This window comes from Dendrobates tinctorius, unplaced genomic scaffold (genome assembly GCF_039654945.1).
Source record: "Dendrobates tinctorius isolate UK_male_01 unplaced genomic scaffold, ASM3965494v1 ptg000254l, whole genome shotgun sequence".
NCBI classification, from domain to species: domain Eukaryota; kingdom Metazoa; phylum Chordata; class Amphibia; order Anura; family Dendrobatidae; genus Dendrobates; species Dendrobates tinctorius.
In genome coordinates this window covers 10,269,532-10,287,732 of record NW_027361921.1, presented here as the reverse complement: position 1 = coordinate 10,287,732, position 18,201 = coordinate 10,269,532, and the positions used below count along the sequence as shown (strand labels likewise).

The following is an 18,201-nucleotide window of genomic DNA, read 5'->3' as shown; positions in this document are numbered from 1 at the left end:
GAAACTCCCCATTTGAAGATTGTCATTATTTCCTAAAGGGAGTAAAGCCGACTTTCCCCAATTAATTTTTAATCCCGAGAATATATTGAACCTAGCAATTATGTCCATAATGTTCGGCAGAGATGAAGATATATCTCCCACAAACAATAATATGTCGTCTGCGTATAATGCTATCCGCTCCTCTCTACTCCATAAGCAAAACCTTTTATCTCCTGGTGCTGTCCAATAATGCATGCTAATGGCTCTAATGCTATAGCGAAAAGGAGAGGTGACAATGGGCAGCCCTGCCTTGTTCCCCTGAACAGATTGAAACTTTCCGAAGTTTCCCCATTAGCCCTTACCTTTACCACTGGGGTTTTATATAGCAACTGTACCCACTTAATATAGGGCCAAAGCCCATTTTTTGCAGAGTCTCCCACATGTATCCCCACTCCACACTATCGAATGCCTTCCTAGCTACGACAGTTTCTGCACCCCCTCCTATTCATCCTTCATCTCCAAATTACAAACAGAACTGAAGTACTGCCTTGGTGAAGCGGCAACAGACTCTGCTGAAACGGATTTCTTTAGACGACAAACAGCCACCACCGCAGAGTTGTTGAAAGGTATAACAGATTAGAAAGATCTGTGGTACTCACAGCTGAACATACAACCAGGCATGGTTGTGTGTGATAATATTCATAACCTGGTTGTGGCTCTGATGCTTGGCAAGCTCGCACACGTACCATGCCTGACCCAAGTGCTCCACTTGGTGGTTTAGCGCTTTTTGAAAACCTACCCAGATTTGCTTGAGCAACCTGTAAAGGTGCACCGTGTATGCACCCATTTCCACAAGTCACCTTCAGCTGCCGCTGGTCTGACCTCTGCACATAAGAACTCACAAGGGGGTATGGATGTCTGACATCTGTGCGCTTCTCCAAAACTTGAGTAATCAACCAAGATGGTGAGCATCAATGATGCCATAATAAGCATAATCATCCTGCTTCTGTGTCTACTCAAACACTCGCTGCTAACAATTAAAGAGGAAGTTTTGAACGCAGAGCAGAACGCAGAGAGTACACAGGGTGATACTACCTAGCCCAGCCTCATCTAATTTTCTCAGTGCAGAATGGGTGATAAGGAGGAGGAAGAAGTGGCTCAGCAGGAGGAGTACAAGGAACTGATTGCCTGAATAACAGAGGGTACTATCAACACGAGCTTCTGGGGTCAGTTTAATGAGTAAATTTGGCAGTCCCTATCTTCACAAATTAGAAAGTGGCACATGTACCTTGTTGTGCGCTTCCATGTTTTGTACAATTTTACGCCGTATTTGGCTCGCTTGGAAGCGATAAATTGGCGGAATGCCAGACAGCCCTTGAACCTCATGAGGGACTCGTCAACTGCAACATTCTGGACAGAGGTATATGAACGCAAAAAAGAGTCTTGTAAGAGGGAAATTAAAGGTCAATTTTTTTTAAGGTCTTCATAGTTAGGGGTCATTTCTTTGGGTGGGGATTGGGAATTGTCATTAAAATGAAGGAATCTCATTAAGGTTTCATAATGGGCTTGGGTCATGACAGCTGTAAATACAGGGGTACTGTGGACAGATTTTGTTGCCCAGTAGGAACATAGCATGGTTATTTTTACTAAACCTATGTTGGGGGTAATGCCCGCAATTTTTTTTTTTATTTCAGGGACATTTGTGGGGATCCAGGAACAGTAACGAAAGTATGTGGGTTTTTGGGAAATATATTGTCAGGCAAATAAATTGCTTTGGTGGGAAATTACTTGTAGGACTTCTGGGATATAAAAAATTGTGAAAATTCCAAGGGGTTAAAATTGGTGACATCTACTTTTTGTTATGATCCCAGTGGAAAACAACGTTCCTCACATCAGAGCGACTCTTTGAAAACCTGGTTATGCCATTTGGATTAACTAATGCCCCTGCTATTTTCTAGAACTTTATCAATGTTGTGTTCTCTGACCTGATAGGCCGTTTTGTTATCATTTATTTGGATAACATTTTGGTATACTCCCCGGACAGTCAGTCTGTAACATCTGTTAACATCTATGGACAGTTTTCCAGAGACTCAGGGAGAACCACTTGTTTGCTAAATTGGAAAAATGTTCGTTTTTCGTACAGAAACTGTCCTTTTTGGGGCTGATTGTGTCCTGTGAAGGGTTTTGTATGGATCCTAAGAAGGTGCTGGCGATCGCAGACTGGGTTCAGCCTCGTGATCTCAAGGGGCTCCAGCGCTTCTTGAGATTTGCTCACTATTACTGGAAATTCATTAAAGGTTTCTTGCAAGTGGTTAAACCACTCACTGATCTTACCTGGAAGGGGGCTGATGTAAAAAATTGGTCGGGACTCGCTAAGGAGTCCTTCTCAGCGCTTAAGAAATGTTTCATGTCCGCCCCGGTGTTGGTTCAGCCGGACTCGTCCAAACCATTTATTGTGGAGGTGGATGCTTCTGAAGTGGGGGCAGTATTGTCCCAGAGTCCGGCCATTCTTACTAATCTCAAACCCTATGCCTTCTTCTCCAAGAAGTTCTCTTCCGCCGAGAGAAACTATGATGTAGGCAATAGAGAACTTCTTGCAGTCAAGCTGGCATTCGAAGAATGGAGGCACTTTTTGGAAGGGGCTGCTCACCCTATCACTTATCACGGATCACAAAAATTTGGCACACCTTGAATCTGCTAAGAGGCTTACTACTAGACAAGCCCGTTGGTCAATTTTTTTTCACGATTTCAATTCTCCATTACTTTTTGACCGGGGTCCAAAAATGTTAAAGCGGATGCCCTGTCCAGAAGTTTTGACCTGGTGTCTCCCCCCGAGCCGCCGTCCTACATTCTTCGCCCGGGGGTGATAGTGGCGGGGGTCTCGTCAGAGTTGGAACAAGAAGTTTTGAGGGCCCTGTTCCTAGCTCTGGCGGCCAGGCCAGGGGACAAATTGTTTGTTCCAGATTTATTGCGGCCTAGACTTCTGCAGGAGTTTCATAAGTCTAGGCTGAGCGCTCATCCCGGTATCATGGCCACTAGAGAGGCATTAGCCAGGGTTTGTTGGTGGCCTTCACTTGGGTCCAATGTCAAGAAATTCATTTCTGCTTGTGGAGTTTGTGCCCGTTCCAAAAGCTTGCATAACCGGCCGGCTGGGGAACTCATACCTTTACTGGTTCCTGATAGGCCTTGGACTCATCTCTCCATGGACTTTATTACCGGTCTTCCACCTTCCAGGGGCAATACCTTGATCTGGGTGGTGGTGGACAGGTTTTCGAAACAGGCCCATTTCATTCCCATGGCAGCATTAAGGCCCCGTCTCACTAAGCGATCTCGGTAGCGAGATCGCTGCTGAGTCACAACTTTTGTGACGTAACAGCGATCTCACCAGCGAGATCGCTGTGTGTGACAGCGATCAGCGAGCGGCCCCCCTGCCGGTATCGCTGATCGCTGTAAGAAACCTCTGGACATTTCTTTGGTCGCTGGTCTCCCGCTGGCCAGCACGCATCGCTGTGTGTGACAGGCGGGAGACCAGCGATCAGCTGTAAAAAATAATAAAAAAAATAAAAAATATAGTTATTCTCACCTTCCGACGTCGTGTTCAGCCATCCTGCCTCTCTCCACACTCCGGTCCCAGTGATCCTTTGCTCGAATGACCGCGAGACTTTGTTATCCCTCGATACCGTGACATCTCGCGGTCATTCGTGCAAAGAATCACTGGGACCGGAGCGTGGAGAGAGGCAGGATGGCTGAACGCGACGTCTGAAGGTGAGATAACTATATTTTTTTATTTTGATTCTATTTTTTACAGCGATGGCCAGCGATGCCGGGCGCTCGGCATCGCTGTGCTGATCGCTGGTGAAGCTGTCTGTGTGACAGCTCACCAGCGATCACATAGCGACTTACTAGCGATCCTGACACCTTGATATCGGTGTCAGGATCGCTGGTAAGTCGCTTAGTGTGACGGGGCCTTTACCCTCAGCAGAAACATTGTCAAGGTTGTTTGTGCTGCATGTGGTCCGATTGCATGGGGTACCCCTGAACGTGGTGTCTGACAGAGATGTGCAGTTTGTGGCCAAATTTTGGAGGGCATTCTGTAAGAAATTGGGCATCTCACTCTCCTTCTAAATCGGCATATCACCCGGAGAGTAATGGTCAGACGGAACGCATTAATCAAACCGTGGAACAGATTCTCAGGTGTCTGACATCCGCCAGACAGGAGGATTGGTGTGATGCGTTACTGTTGGCGGAATTTTCTTTTAACAACCCGGTGAGTCATTCCACCATTTTCACCTGTGGGTTTTTTTCCCGCGGAACCGCAGGTAAAACCGCAGGTAAAGTGACCTGCAGTTTTCCTGCGGTTTTGCCCTTCGGTTTCACACCTCTACTATGATAAAGGTGTGAAAGCGCAGCTGAATCCGCAGAAACAATTCACATGCTGCAGAAAAAAAACCGCAGCAAAACCGCGCGGAAAACCCATAGGGTTACATGGTACTGTACCATGTCTGCGGAACTGCTGCGATTCCGCGGGGCCAAAACCGCAGCAAAAACCGCAGTGTGTGCACATAGCCTAATCCTCATTTTGGGGAGTTTTCATGGTTGGATTCCGGTTGTCCAGGGGCGGAAGGATCCCTTCAACGGTTAAAAAAACTCTGGGCTGAAGTCCAGCGTAATATCTCTCGGGCCCAGGGGGGGGGTATAAATATTTCGCTGACAAAAAGAGAGCCCCAGAACACATGTTTCAGGTGGGGGAGAAGGTTTGGCTTTCCACAAGTAACATCAACTTGAAGGTACCATCAGCTAAATTGGGACCAAAGTTCATTGGCCCGTATGAGATTGTGGAGATAGTCAACCCAGTGGCATATAGGCTGCGTCTCCCCGCCTCCTTAAAAATATCCAATGTGTTCCATAAATCTCTGTTGAAACCCGTGGGGTCTGTCAAGGAGGACTCCGAGTCTGTGGTTCCTCTAGTGTTGGTGGAGGGTCACTTGAAATATGAGGTCGGACATATTGTGGACTCTCGGCGGGTGCGCCGCTCCTTGCAGTACCTGGTCCATTGGAAGGGATATGGACCGGAGGATCGCTCATGGGTCCCTGCTCACTTGGTACATGCAGATCGCCTGGTTTAGGCTTTCCATGCCAAATACCCGGAGAAGCCTGGGGGTCCAGAGGCCCCCCGTTGAGAGAGGGGTACTGTCTTGATCCCAGTGCAGGTTTTTTGACCTGAACGCCAGGGGTTAATGTCTTGAGCCCAGTGCAGGCTTTGACCTGTACGTCTGGGGTTAATTATTATGGCCTCTCTTTGGTTCGAGGAGAGCTATAAGCCCTTGTAAGCTCCATTCCCCATCGGTATACTTTTGCCCTTGGCCGAGTGTGGTGACCCGTGTGTGTGTGCCTGTGCCTTGTGCCTGTCTTCTAGCTTGCTTCTATGGTTCTGACCCAGTTCTGTCCCCCATTGTGAGTTTGCCTTTTGATTCTGTACTGTGTACCTGCTTCTCTGGTTTCTGACTGCTGCTACATCCTGACTATTATTTCTGTCTAATCCTTTGGTACTGTTGTGCTATCTCGTGCTTTGACCCCGGCCTGATTTGGTTTACGTCCCTGTCTATGCCCCTTGGTAACTTTGTCCCGTAGTTACCCTTCTAGGAGTTTTCCTTCAGCTCCTAGCTCTCTGGAGTTTTTGCCACACCCCCAGCAGTCACGTTTTAGGTCCTGTTGGTCTGAAGCACGCATCTTCACCGCTGCTGCCCCGCTCCACAGGTATCTTAGAGTAGGGTTCCCCAACTCCGGTCCTCAAGGCCCACCAACAGGTCATGTTTTCAGGATTTCCCTTGTATTGTACAAGTGATGCAATTATCACCTGGGCAATACTAAGGAAATCCTGAAAACCTGACCTGTTGGTGGGCCTTGAGGACCGGAGTTGGGGAACCCTGTCTTAGAGCACAGTTTGTCTTACTCAGGACACGCGCACTGGCTCAGTAAGCAAGTGCAGTGCGGTGTTCCTGACACTTTTATTCCAGGGGTTGATGAAAAAGGGGGAATTTGAAGGGAAAAAGCATTGTCAGGATACCACAATGGAGGGGGGACTGCAAAACTTAGTCCTGCCTCTGATGATTCAGCAGTGATGACTGACTCCACTACCATTGGGCTGTGGGATCCTGTGGTGGAAGAGGAGTTGTCACTGTCTGAAAAATGTTCTGCTTTAGAGCCAGACTCCATTTCACTGCCAGGGCAGAACAAGATGTACCGCTTGTTCTGCAGTGAACATTCTGTGGCCAATAAATTCTTTTTATATGAAAACCTAACAAAAATAAACCTAACCTAATCCTAGAAAAACAAAAGTAACTACCGTACTAATGTTTTTTTTACCTTTGAAAAACCTGAACCGCTAAACCGTAACCTTAAAGCCTAACTCTAGTTGCGAAGAAAGAAGGAAAAATAATGAAAAAAAAAAATCTGACTATGGAAAGACACAGGGTGGATGATCAAGGGGGGTGATGAGAAGAATGGTGAGGAATTTAATGAAACTGAGCTAGAAATTTGACATCACTTGGGTGTAGTGTATCTGTTCTCTGGACTAGAACAACAAGGGGAGAAGAGTGAGGCACAGCCCAAGTGCTGCTATATTTACTAAATATTGGGCTTTTGATCACTGTGATAGGGTATATCACAGTGATCAAAAGTCAGGAACCAAACAAAATAATTCCTGTGTTTGCTGGGTGTCGGCTGGCAGATCTCAGTGGGTGCACGGTGCATTTTGCACACCATTTTGCTTCGGAAACAGGAGAAGGGGGGCCTGGGGATGGTGCTTCTGGTAATATGGTACCATGGGCGGCCTGGGTACATCATCTCTCTATCCTCTAACATCATATGTCATAAGTCAGAGGATTGAGAAATTATTTTTAAATGGGACTTCCTTTTTTTTTTTTTTTTTTTTTAAACGTGATTGCAGTTTTTTGCTAAATAACAGATCAAGTGACCAGAACAAAAAAAACGTCCCTGATCACATTGTCCAGGGTCTCAGCTCCCCCCCGGTAGCTGTAACCCCAGACATTTTCTGATGCTGGTGGGCACATTTATTTCTCAGCACTGTTAAAAAGCAGCGTTGAGGAATAAGGCCACTTAACTGCTGGGGTTGAAAGGCATTTCAGCGGTTTTTAAGAGTTAAAGTTTTTTGTTGTGGGAAGTGCTAAGTTGGTGTAAGGAGACTTTTAGTACATGTAATGCTCCTCTGTGATTTGAATATGATAATTTCTTTGAAAGGATAGAGGACATAAAATGTAGTGGCATGTATTGGATACAGCAATCAGCAGTCAATAGTGACACTTTATAATGTCTTGCCATGTGACTTAGGATAACAAACTATACCAGATACTCCATTTGGAGACACTTGGGGATGTTTGCCCCTCATTAGTGAAAATCAGGAGATCTGATTTGTCATCTTTATTAGGGCAAAAAACCCTCATTTTGAAACTGAGAAGCTCTAGGAATTTATACTGGGATGTATTGATTTGACCTAAAGGTGTTAAAAAGAATATTATAGCACTGAACTAAATAAATGAAAAATTATACTCCATACAAAAATATTTTTTGTATTGAGTAATTTTTTACTGCACAGATATTTTCCAGATATTAAATTTATTTTAGAATAAAAACTGCAATTTTTTCAATGATTTGAAATTTCAGAACCCAGTATTTTGGCTAAACATATGGCAAGGCTCTAAAGTAAAAGAGCATCATGAAGACTCAACTTGGTGTTTCAATGTTTTTGAAACCGTTTTCTATTGGCGGTTACAAATAAAAAAAGAAACTACCATATTTTTCGGTCTATAAGACGCACAGGACCATAAGATGTACCTAGGTCTTAGATGATGAAATGAGGAAAAAAAATTGAAGTAAAAAATGTGGTCAATTCTGTACTTAATATCTCCTATCCTGGAATATATGGTCCCCTCATCCCATCCTGATACACATGGCCCCCTCATCACTACCCTGGCATGCATGGCCCCCTCATCCCTACCCTGTTATGCATGGATCCCTCATCCCTATCCTGGCAGGAATGATCGCCCTCATCCCTATACTAGTAGGCATGGCCCCATCCCTATCCTGGTATGCAAGGCCCCCATCTCATCCTAATAAGTATGGCCCCCATGCTTAACCTGGTATACAGGGTCCCCATCTTGTCCTGGTATGCATGGCCCCATCCCTATCCTGGTATGCTGGGCCCCCATCTAGTCCTATTATGCATGGTCCCATCCCTATCCTGGTATGCAGGGCACCCATCCCCATCCTGATATGTATGGCCCCATCCTTATAACTGCCCACCACCCTCATCCTGGTATGCATGACCCCATCAGAAAACATTAAAAAAAACCAATCCATTACACTTACCTATCCGGTGCTCCCTTGCAGTGTCCTTCTCCGATGCCAGCAACTGTGTTATGCTTGTAAGCAGCGTATGGCAGGGACGTCCATGCCATGTGCGGCTTGCAAACATAAAACAGTTGCTGGCACCGGAGCAGGACGCTGCGAGAGAGCGCCGAATAGGTAAGTGTAATGGTTTGTTTTTTTAAATGTTTTCTGATGGGGCCATGTATACCAGAGTGAGGGTGGGGGTCAATTATAAGGATGGGGCCATGCATACCAGAACCGGGGTTGGAGGGAAACCATACCAAGATAATATTATTAAAGAGAAATGAATATTCATTTCCCTCCACGCCCATGGGCATGGAATGCAGTAAATATTCATTTCTCTTTAGCAGTGGGAACAGGAGTTAGCCGCAGCTGCCGGCTCCAGCCTTCTGTGACTCATGCATACCAGTACAGGAATGAGGAAACATGTATACCAGGATGGAGGTGAGGGTGTCATGCATACCAGTACAGGAATGAGGAAACATGTATACCAGGATAGTAATGAGGGCTCCATGCATACTAGGATAGGGATGAGGAGCCTTGCATACCAGGATAGGGATGAGGGGGCTATGCATACCAGGAAAGGGATGAGGGCTCCATGCATACTAGGAAAGAGATGAGGAGCCTTGCATACCAGGATGGGGGTGAGGAGACCATGCATACCAGGATATGGATGATAGGCTCATACATAACAGTATGGGGATGAGAGACCACGCATACCAGGATAGGGATGAGAGGCCATGCATACCAGGATAGGGATGAGAGGCCATGCATACCATTTTAGGGAAGAGGGGGCCATGCATACCAGGAGAGGGATGAGAGGCCATGCATTCCAGGAGAGGGATGAGGGGGCCATGCATGCCAGGATGGTATGATCAATCTTTATCAGGATCATGTTTATTTTACATGTCCAAGATAATCATATATCTAATTATCTAGTTGGATATTTGTGTTCCTTTAAATGTGTCTGTACTCCTATGTATTATTGAGGTAATTCGTTTATTTGCAGATTATTTGCAGGTACATTCAGTTGCCCAACTTAGTCCTTTATACATATCTGTATGAGTCTAGTACTGTTTTCATCTCATCTGTTTTCTGTCCAGTTTTATCTCAATTTTACTGGGCAATGTTCATGTTGAGCGCTCATATACTTTGTCCCGCCCCTGTCAACTTACCCGCTGTGCATTGGCTTTCTGACAGGAGGGAGACATCGGGATACACGTCAGAGGTGAGCGGACCGATGACACCATTGACCGCCACTCTGATATGCGCAGGAATGCATGTCGGATACTGGATGCTGGGAAAAAATGCCAATAGTGTGTTCCAGGCTGGAACTCACTAGACACCAGCGGCTGACGCACTTCTGGTTTATTATATCCTAGGGTGCGTCCCCACATCCGGTTACCAGGCATCTGGGAGCATCTACCAACAGTGCGTTTCAGGCTGGAATGCATTCTGCACCAGCGGATGACGCACTTCCAGTTTATCATATTCGGGAGTGCGCCCCCATACCGGGTTACAGCTCATGTGCATTCGGACAAGGCTCTAAAATATAAATGTTCTAAGTGCAGAGCGCCATTTTATTGAGGTCCATTATTCTCTATATATCAAAGCATAAGCCTCCAAAGACGACATGTTTTTCTTCCCTTGATGTTTTTTGCCTCTTATGCATGTTAACATGGGCATATATATAAAACATAAAAGGAGCACAGGTGAGCATCATGCAGCATCAACCCATCTGACCTCCTGATGATCTGCATTTGGTGAAATGTGTAGAGGTTATTGAGCAACCAACCATAAGTACGCCTTTTAAGCTGTTATCATGATGTGTTTTATGTACCATTGGAATTATGTATAAGACTAAATATATAGCGACGGTGATACATGTACATTTATCCTAGGGACTCCCTGGGACAGTCGTCGTGGAGTGGGGGCGCCATATCCGCTGTAAATTAGGGTGCCAACCTCTGCTGACAGGCAGGATTTGATGTAGCAGGGAACAGTTTAGGGGGTACTTACAAAAATATTATCTTTTATTCATATTTCAATCTATTGGTGTTGATCAATTCACTTGTTTCTGCATATCTCTCTGCTACCCGTTTGTTTATATCCAACCTTTTGTTTAAGCACCCTGTTGTCCATGTCCCCTGTACTTGGAAAGCCTGCTGGATGCTTGACTCACCAGTACAGGGATATTCAGGACACTCAGGGTCAGCCATCGAGGAGTGGTGGCGCCATCACTCCTATATCTGTTTAGGGTGCCAACCTCCGCTGGCAGGCAGGTACAGAGTCTAGGGAACTTTATCATAGAGTGGACTTAGTAAGCACGGATACACGTGAACGATGTTTGTTGTTTGTCTTTCGTCTTTTAATTAGGTATAATAAAAGTTAATTTTTATCTATATATCCATTATTTGGGGGTTTTTTTCCAGTAAGTTTCAACTTGGTGTTTCACACAACATTGTATAACAATTTCAAAGATTCTAGGGTAAAAAAACAAAAAAACAAAAAACAATAATAGATCATATATGAAAAATAAGGATACGCTCTGTCTTTTGATGATCACGATTGAATCAAAGACAGGTCAGGAAGGTAGCTTCAATAAGCATTTATTCGAAACAAGTAACTATTTTTAAAAATTTTTAAAAATATAAGAATACACACAATACGTTTTGGCTGTGCAGCTACCTACCTGACCTGTCCTTGTTTCAAATATGGTCATCAAAAGACAGCGGGGATCCTGGTTTTTCATACATGATCTTCCAAATTTGGGAAGCTCCTGGAAGCGGTTTCCTCTGCATCTCTGGAAATGTCTGCAGTCTTTCAGATTTTAATCCAAACTGAAACAGGAGTTGTGCCTCGATCTGCACAACTATACCAAGTGAGTAGGTGAACTCTGCTACTCACTTCATAGTATGGGATACATACTCACTACGCTTAGATAGCGCTGTGGTTTCTCGCTCTCTCCTAGCACACTCATAATAATAGTAATAATAAAATAACCACACAGAAATTACCCTATTTTACACCCTGTCATAACATTTATCAATGGGTGTAGTGAGTATTCTGACGACAATTTTTTCCCTGAAATAGTAAGTAATGTTTTTTTTAACTTAAATTTGCAATTCAATGGGCTAGATTGTTTTTGCCTGGTGCTTGTGTGAGGTCAACAGTGGTCGAGCTCCCTTGGGGGTGGGTCTCTCTTCTCCTTATGGGGAGGGGGGGTCTGCCCTCATTTAAAGTTAGCTCTTTGATTTTTTCTATAACGGACTCTCTTCTAGGTAGATGAAAGTATTTTTACTTAATTGACCATCTATTGCTTCATCTGGGTTTTATTGTGCATAACTGCTTTAACCCCTTCACCCCCAAGGGTGGTTTGCAAGTTCATGACCGGGCTAATTTTTACAATTCTGACCACTGTACCTTTATGAGGTCATAACTCTGGAACGCTTCCATGGATCCCGGTGATTCTGACATTGTTTTCTCGTGACATATTGTACTTCATGTTAGTGGTAAAATTTAATTCAAATAACTTGCGTTTATTTGTGAAAAAAATGGAAATTTGGCGAAAATTTCGCAATTTTCCAACTTTGAATTTTTATGCCCTTAAATCAGAGATATGGCACCCAAAAAATTTGATAACTAACATTTCCCACATGTTTACATCAGCACAATTTTGGAACCAAAATTTTTTTTTGTTAGGAAGTTATAAGGGTTAAAAGTTGACCAGTGATTTCTCATTTTTACAACACCATTTTATTTTTACGGACCACATCACATTTGAAGTCACTTTGAGGGGTCTATATGATAGAAAATACCCAAAAGTGACACCATTCTAAAAACTGCACCCCTTAAGGTGCTCAAAACCACATTCAAGAAGTTTATTAACCCTTTAGGTGCGTCACAGGAATTTTTTTGAATATTTAAAAAAAAAATGAACATCTAACTTTTTTTCACAAAAAAAGTACTTCAGATTCAATTTTTTTTATTTTACCAAGGGTAACAGGAGAAATTGGACTGCAAAAGTTATTGTGCAATTTGTCCTGAGTACGCTGATACCTGATATGTGGGGGGGAACGACTGTTTCAGCGCATGGCAGAGCTCAGAATGGAAGGAGCACCGTTTGACTTTTTCAATGCAAAATTGTCTGGAATTCAGATCGGACGCCATGTCACGTTTGGAGAGTCCCTGATGTACCTAAACAGTGGAAACCCCCTACAAGTGACACCATTTTGGAAACTAGACCCCCCAAGGAACTTATCTAGATATGTGGTGAGAACTTTGAACCCACAAGGGCTTTACAGAAGTTTATAACGTACAGCGGTACAATTAAAAAATCATATTTTTTCCACAAAAATGATCTTTTCACCCCAATTTTTATTTTCCCAAGGGTAACAGGCCCTAAAAGTTATTGTGCAATTTGTCCTGAGTACGCTGATACCCCACATGTGGGGGTAAACCACTATTTGGGCGCATGGCAGAGCTCTGAAGGGAAGCAGCGCCATTTGACGTTTTTGGCTGGAATTGAGATCGGACATCATGTTGCGATTGGAAAACCCCTGATGTACCTAAACAGTGGAAACCCCCCACAAATGACCCCATTTTGGAAACTAGACCCCCTAAGGAACTTATCTAGATGTGTGGTGAGAACTTTGAATCCCCAAGGGCTTCACAGAAGTTTATAACATAAAGCCGTACAATTAAAAAATCATATTTTTTCCACAAAAATGATCTTTTCACCCTCAATTCTTATTTTGCCAAGGGTAACAGGACCCTAAAAGTTATTGTGCAATTTGTCCTGAGTACGCTGATACCCCACATGTGGGGGTAAACCACTATTTGGGCGCATGGCAGAGCTCGGAAGGGAAGCAGCGCCATTTGACGTTTTTGGCTGGAATTGAGATCGGACACAATGTCGCGATTGGAAAACCCCTGATGTACCTAAACAGTGGAAACCCCCCACAAATGACCCCATTTTGAAAACTAGACCCCCTAAGGAACTTATCTAGATGTGAGGTGAGCACTTTGAACCCCCAAGGGCTTCACAGAAGTTTATAATGCCCGGGCATGAAAATAAAAAAATCGTATTTTTTCCACAAACATGATCAATTAGTCCCCAATTTTTTCATTTTCCCAAGGGTAACAGGAGAAATTGGACCCCAAAAGTTGTTGTCCAATTTGTCCTGAGTACGCTGACACCCCATATGTGGGAGAAAACTACTGTATGGACACACGTCGGGGCTCGGAAGGGAAGCAGTGACGTTTTGGAATGCAGACTTTGATGGAATGGTCTGCCGGTGTCATGTGCGTTTGGAGAGCCCCTGATGTACCTAAACTATTGAAACTTCCCACAAGTGACCCCATTTTGGACACTAGACCCCCCACGGAACTTATCTAGATGTGTGGTGAGCACTTTGAACCCCCAAGTGCTTCACAGAAGTTTATAACGCTCGGACGTGAAAATAAAAAAATCATTTTTTTCCACAAAAATGATATTTTTGCCCCCAATTTTTTATTTTCCAAAGGGTAACAGGAGAAATTGGACCCCAAAAATTGTTTTGCAATTTGTCCTGAGTAGACTGATACCCTACATGTGGGGGTAAAACACTGTTTGGGAGCATGTCAGAGCTTGGAAGGGAAGGAGCACCATTTGACTTTTTCAACTCAGAATTGGCTGGAATTGAAATCAGACGCCATGTTGCATTTGGAGAGCCCATGATGTGCCCAAACAGTGGAAACCCCCAATTCTAACTCCAACCCGAACCCCAACACACCCCTAACCCTAATCTCAGCCCTAACCCTAGCCCTAACCCTAATGGAAAAATGGAAATAAATACATTTTTTTTATTTTATTATTTTTCCCTAACTAAGGGGGTGATAACGGGGGGTTTGATTTACTATTTATGGCGGTTTTTATGTTTGGCGGCTGTCGCACGCTAAAAGACGCTTTTTATTGTAAAAATAGTTTTTGCATCACCACTAGTGTTGAGCGATACCGTCCGATACTTAAAAGTATCGTATCGGATGGTATCGGCCGATCTAAAAAAAATATCGGGTATCGCCGATTCCGATACCGGAAGTCCCATTCAAGTCTATGGGACTTCCGGTATCGGAATAAGAAAAACCCTATTTTTGCCTTGTACAGCCTCTCTGGGGTCTGTACGGGCCTTTCGGGGGGCTGTGCCGGCCTGCCAGGCGGTATGTGCAGGCTCCGGTGGTCTGTGCCGGCCTGCCAGTGGGCTGTGACGGCCTGCCGGTGGTCTGTGCAGGCTCCGGGGGGCTGTGCTGGCCTGCCGGTGGTCTGTGCCGGCCTGCCGGTGGTCTGTGCCGGCCTGCCGGGGGGCTGTGCCGGCCTGCCGGGGGGCTGTGCCGGCCTGCCGGTGGTCTGTGCCGGCCTGCCGGGGGGCTGTGCCGGCCTGCCGGTGGTCTGTGCAGGCTTCGGGGGTCTGTGCAGGCATCGTCCGATGGGACTACAAGACCCATCGGGCGATGCCTGCTACCATGACAGTGATTGACACATTAGCCAATGATGGGACAGTAGTAGTCCCATCATCCGGCTAATGTGTTGAATGTAAAAAAAAAAAAATTACATGCTACATACATACAACATGCATACTACATATATACTACATGTAACATGCATACTACATACATGCTACATACTACATGCATGCTACATACATGCTACATACTACATACATGCTACATACATACTACATATATACTACATGAATGCAACATACATACTACATATATACTACATGCATGCAACATACATACTACATATATACTACATGCATGCAACATACATACTACATATATACTACATGTAACATACATACTACATATATACATGTAACATACATACTACATGCATGCTACATACATACTACATACATGCTACATACATACTACATACATGCTACATACATACTACATACATAATACATATATACTACATGCATGCAACATACATACAACATATATACTACATGCATGCAACATGCATACTACATATATACCACATATATACTACATGCATGCAACATACATACAACATATATACTACATGCATGCAACATGCATACTACATATATACTATATATACTACATGTAACATACATACTACATATATACTACATGCTACATACATGCAACATACACACTACATGAAACATACATGCAACATACATACTACATACATACTACATACATACACACTACATGCTACATACATGCAACATACATACTACATACATGCTACATACATGCAACATACATACTACATACATACTACATACATACCACATGCATACTACATATATACTGCATATATACTACATGCATGCAACATACATATATACTACATACAATACATACATATAGACATACAGTACATATAACAGAGTACATACTTACCGTCACTTGTCACTTTGATCCCCGAAGCCATTGTCACCTGAGGGATAAATATCAAAATAAAAAAACACCAATATACTTACCCCGATCCGCAGAAGTCCACGAGGGTCCCACGTCCATCTTGCGTGGAGAACAGCAGCATCAGCTGATGCTACCGTTCTCTACCAGCTCCAGGAATACAATGACGGAAGGTAGGTATCCTTCCGCACTGTATTCCTCCACCACTTTAAAAAAAAAAAAAAAGTCCCTAGTCTCACTTTATGCCATTGCTGCGTGACAGGTGACAATGGCTTCAGGGATCAAAGTGACAAGTGACGGTAAGTATGTACTCTATGTTATATGTACTGTATGTCTATATGTATGTATTGTATGTAGTATATATGTATGTTGCATGCATGTAGTATATATGCAGTATATATGTAGTATGCATGTGGTATGTATGTAGTATGTATGTTGCATGTATGTAGCATGTAGTATGTATGTAGTATGTATGTTGCATGTATGTAGCATGTAGTGTGTATGTTGCATGTATGTAGCATGTAGTATATATGTAGTATGTATGTTACATGTAGTATATATAGTATATGTAGTATGCATGTTGCATGCATGTAGTATATATGTTGTATGTTGCATGCATGTAGTATATATGTATTATGTATGTAGTATGTATGTAGCATGTATGTAGTATGTAGCATGCATGTAGTATGTAGCATGTATGTAGTATGTATGTTACATGTAGTATGTATGTTACATGTAGTATATATGTAGTATGTATGTTGCATGCATGTAGTATATAAGTAGTATGCATGTTGCATGCATGTAGTATATATGTAGTATATATGTAGTATGTATGTAGCATGTATGTAGTATGTAGCATGTATGTAGCATGCATGTAGTATGTATGTTACATGTAGTATATATGTAGTATGCATGTTGCATGCATGTAGTATATATGTAGTATGTAGCATGTATGTAGCATGCATGTAGTATGTAGCATGTATGTATGCATGTTGCATGTAGTATATATGTAGAATGCATGTTGTATGTATGTAGCATGTATGTAGCATATAAAAAATTTTTTTTTTTACATTCAAAACATTAGCCGGATGATGGGACTACTACTGTCCCATCATTGGCTAATGTGTCAATCACTGTCATGGTAGCAGGCATCGCCCGATGGGACTTGTAGTCCCATCGGACGATGCCTGCACAGACCCCCGAAGCCTGCACAGACCACCGGCAGGCCGGCACAGCCCCCCGGCAGCCCGGCACAGACTACCGGAGCCTGCACAGACCACCGGCAGGCCGGCACAGCCCCCCGGCAGGCCAGCACAGACCACCGGAGCCTGCACAGACCACCGGCAGGCCGGCACAGACCCCCAAAGCCTGCAGACCACCGGCAGGCCGGTACAGACCCCCGGACAGTCGGCACAGCCCCCCCGAAGGCCCGAACTGACAGCGCATCATGATGACGTCATTTCGGCAGCCAATCAGAGCCACAAAAGTGGCTCATTGCATTTTGGACTTCCGATTCCGGTATCCGATACGAAAAAAGTATCGGTACTCGGTATCGGAATTCCGATACGGCAAATATCGGCCGATACCCGATACTTGCGGTATCGGAAAGCTCAACACTAATCACCACATATTGAGAGCTATAATTTTTCCGTATTTTGACCCACTGAGTCATGTGAGGTCTTATTTTTTGCGGGACGAGTTGACGTTTTTATTGGTACCATTTTCGGGCATGTGACATTTTTTGATCGCTTTTTATTCCGATTTTTGGGACGCAGAATGAACAAAAACCAGCATTTCATGAATTTCTTTTGGGGGGGTGCGTTTACACCGTTCCGCGTGCAGTAAAATTGATAAAGCGGTTTTATTCTTCGGGTCAGTACGATTACAGTGATACCTCATTTTGGTCTTTTTTTATGTTTTGTCGGTTTTATGCAATGAAAACTATTTTATATAAAAAATAATTATTTTTGCATCGCTTTATTCTGCGAGCTATAACTTTTTTATTTTTTCGCTGATGATGCTGTGTGGCGGCTCGTTTTTTGCGGGACAAGATGACGTTTTCAGCGTTACCATGGATATTTATATGCGTCTTTTTGATCGCGCGTTATTACACTTTTTGTTTGGCGGTATGATAATAAATCATTATTTTTTGCTTGTTTTTTTTTTATTTTTTAAGGGGTTCGCTAAAGGGGTTAACTAATGGGACAGTTTTATAGGGCGAGTCATTACGGACGCGGCGATACCTAATATGTGTACTTTTATTGTTTATTTTTTTTATTTTAAAAAAATGGATTTATTTGGGGGAATATTTTTTTTTTTTGTAATTTATTTAGCGATTTTTTTTAAATTATTTTAACACTTTTTTTATTTTTTTTCCAC

At 43.5% G+C, this 18,201-nt stretch overlaps 1 protein-coding gene across 3 annotated transcripts in view; it reads right to left on the bottom strand.

The window, feature by feature from the left end:
* PGAP1 (post-GPI attachment to proteins inositol deacylase 1) overlaps positions 1–18,201 on the bottom strand; it is a 794,782-nt gene that overhangs the window by 250,178 nt on the left and 526,403 nt on the right. The gene's annotated exons all lie outside the window — the stretch shown is intronic.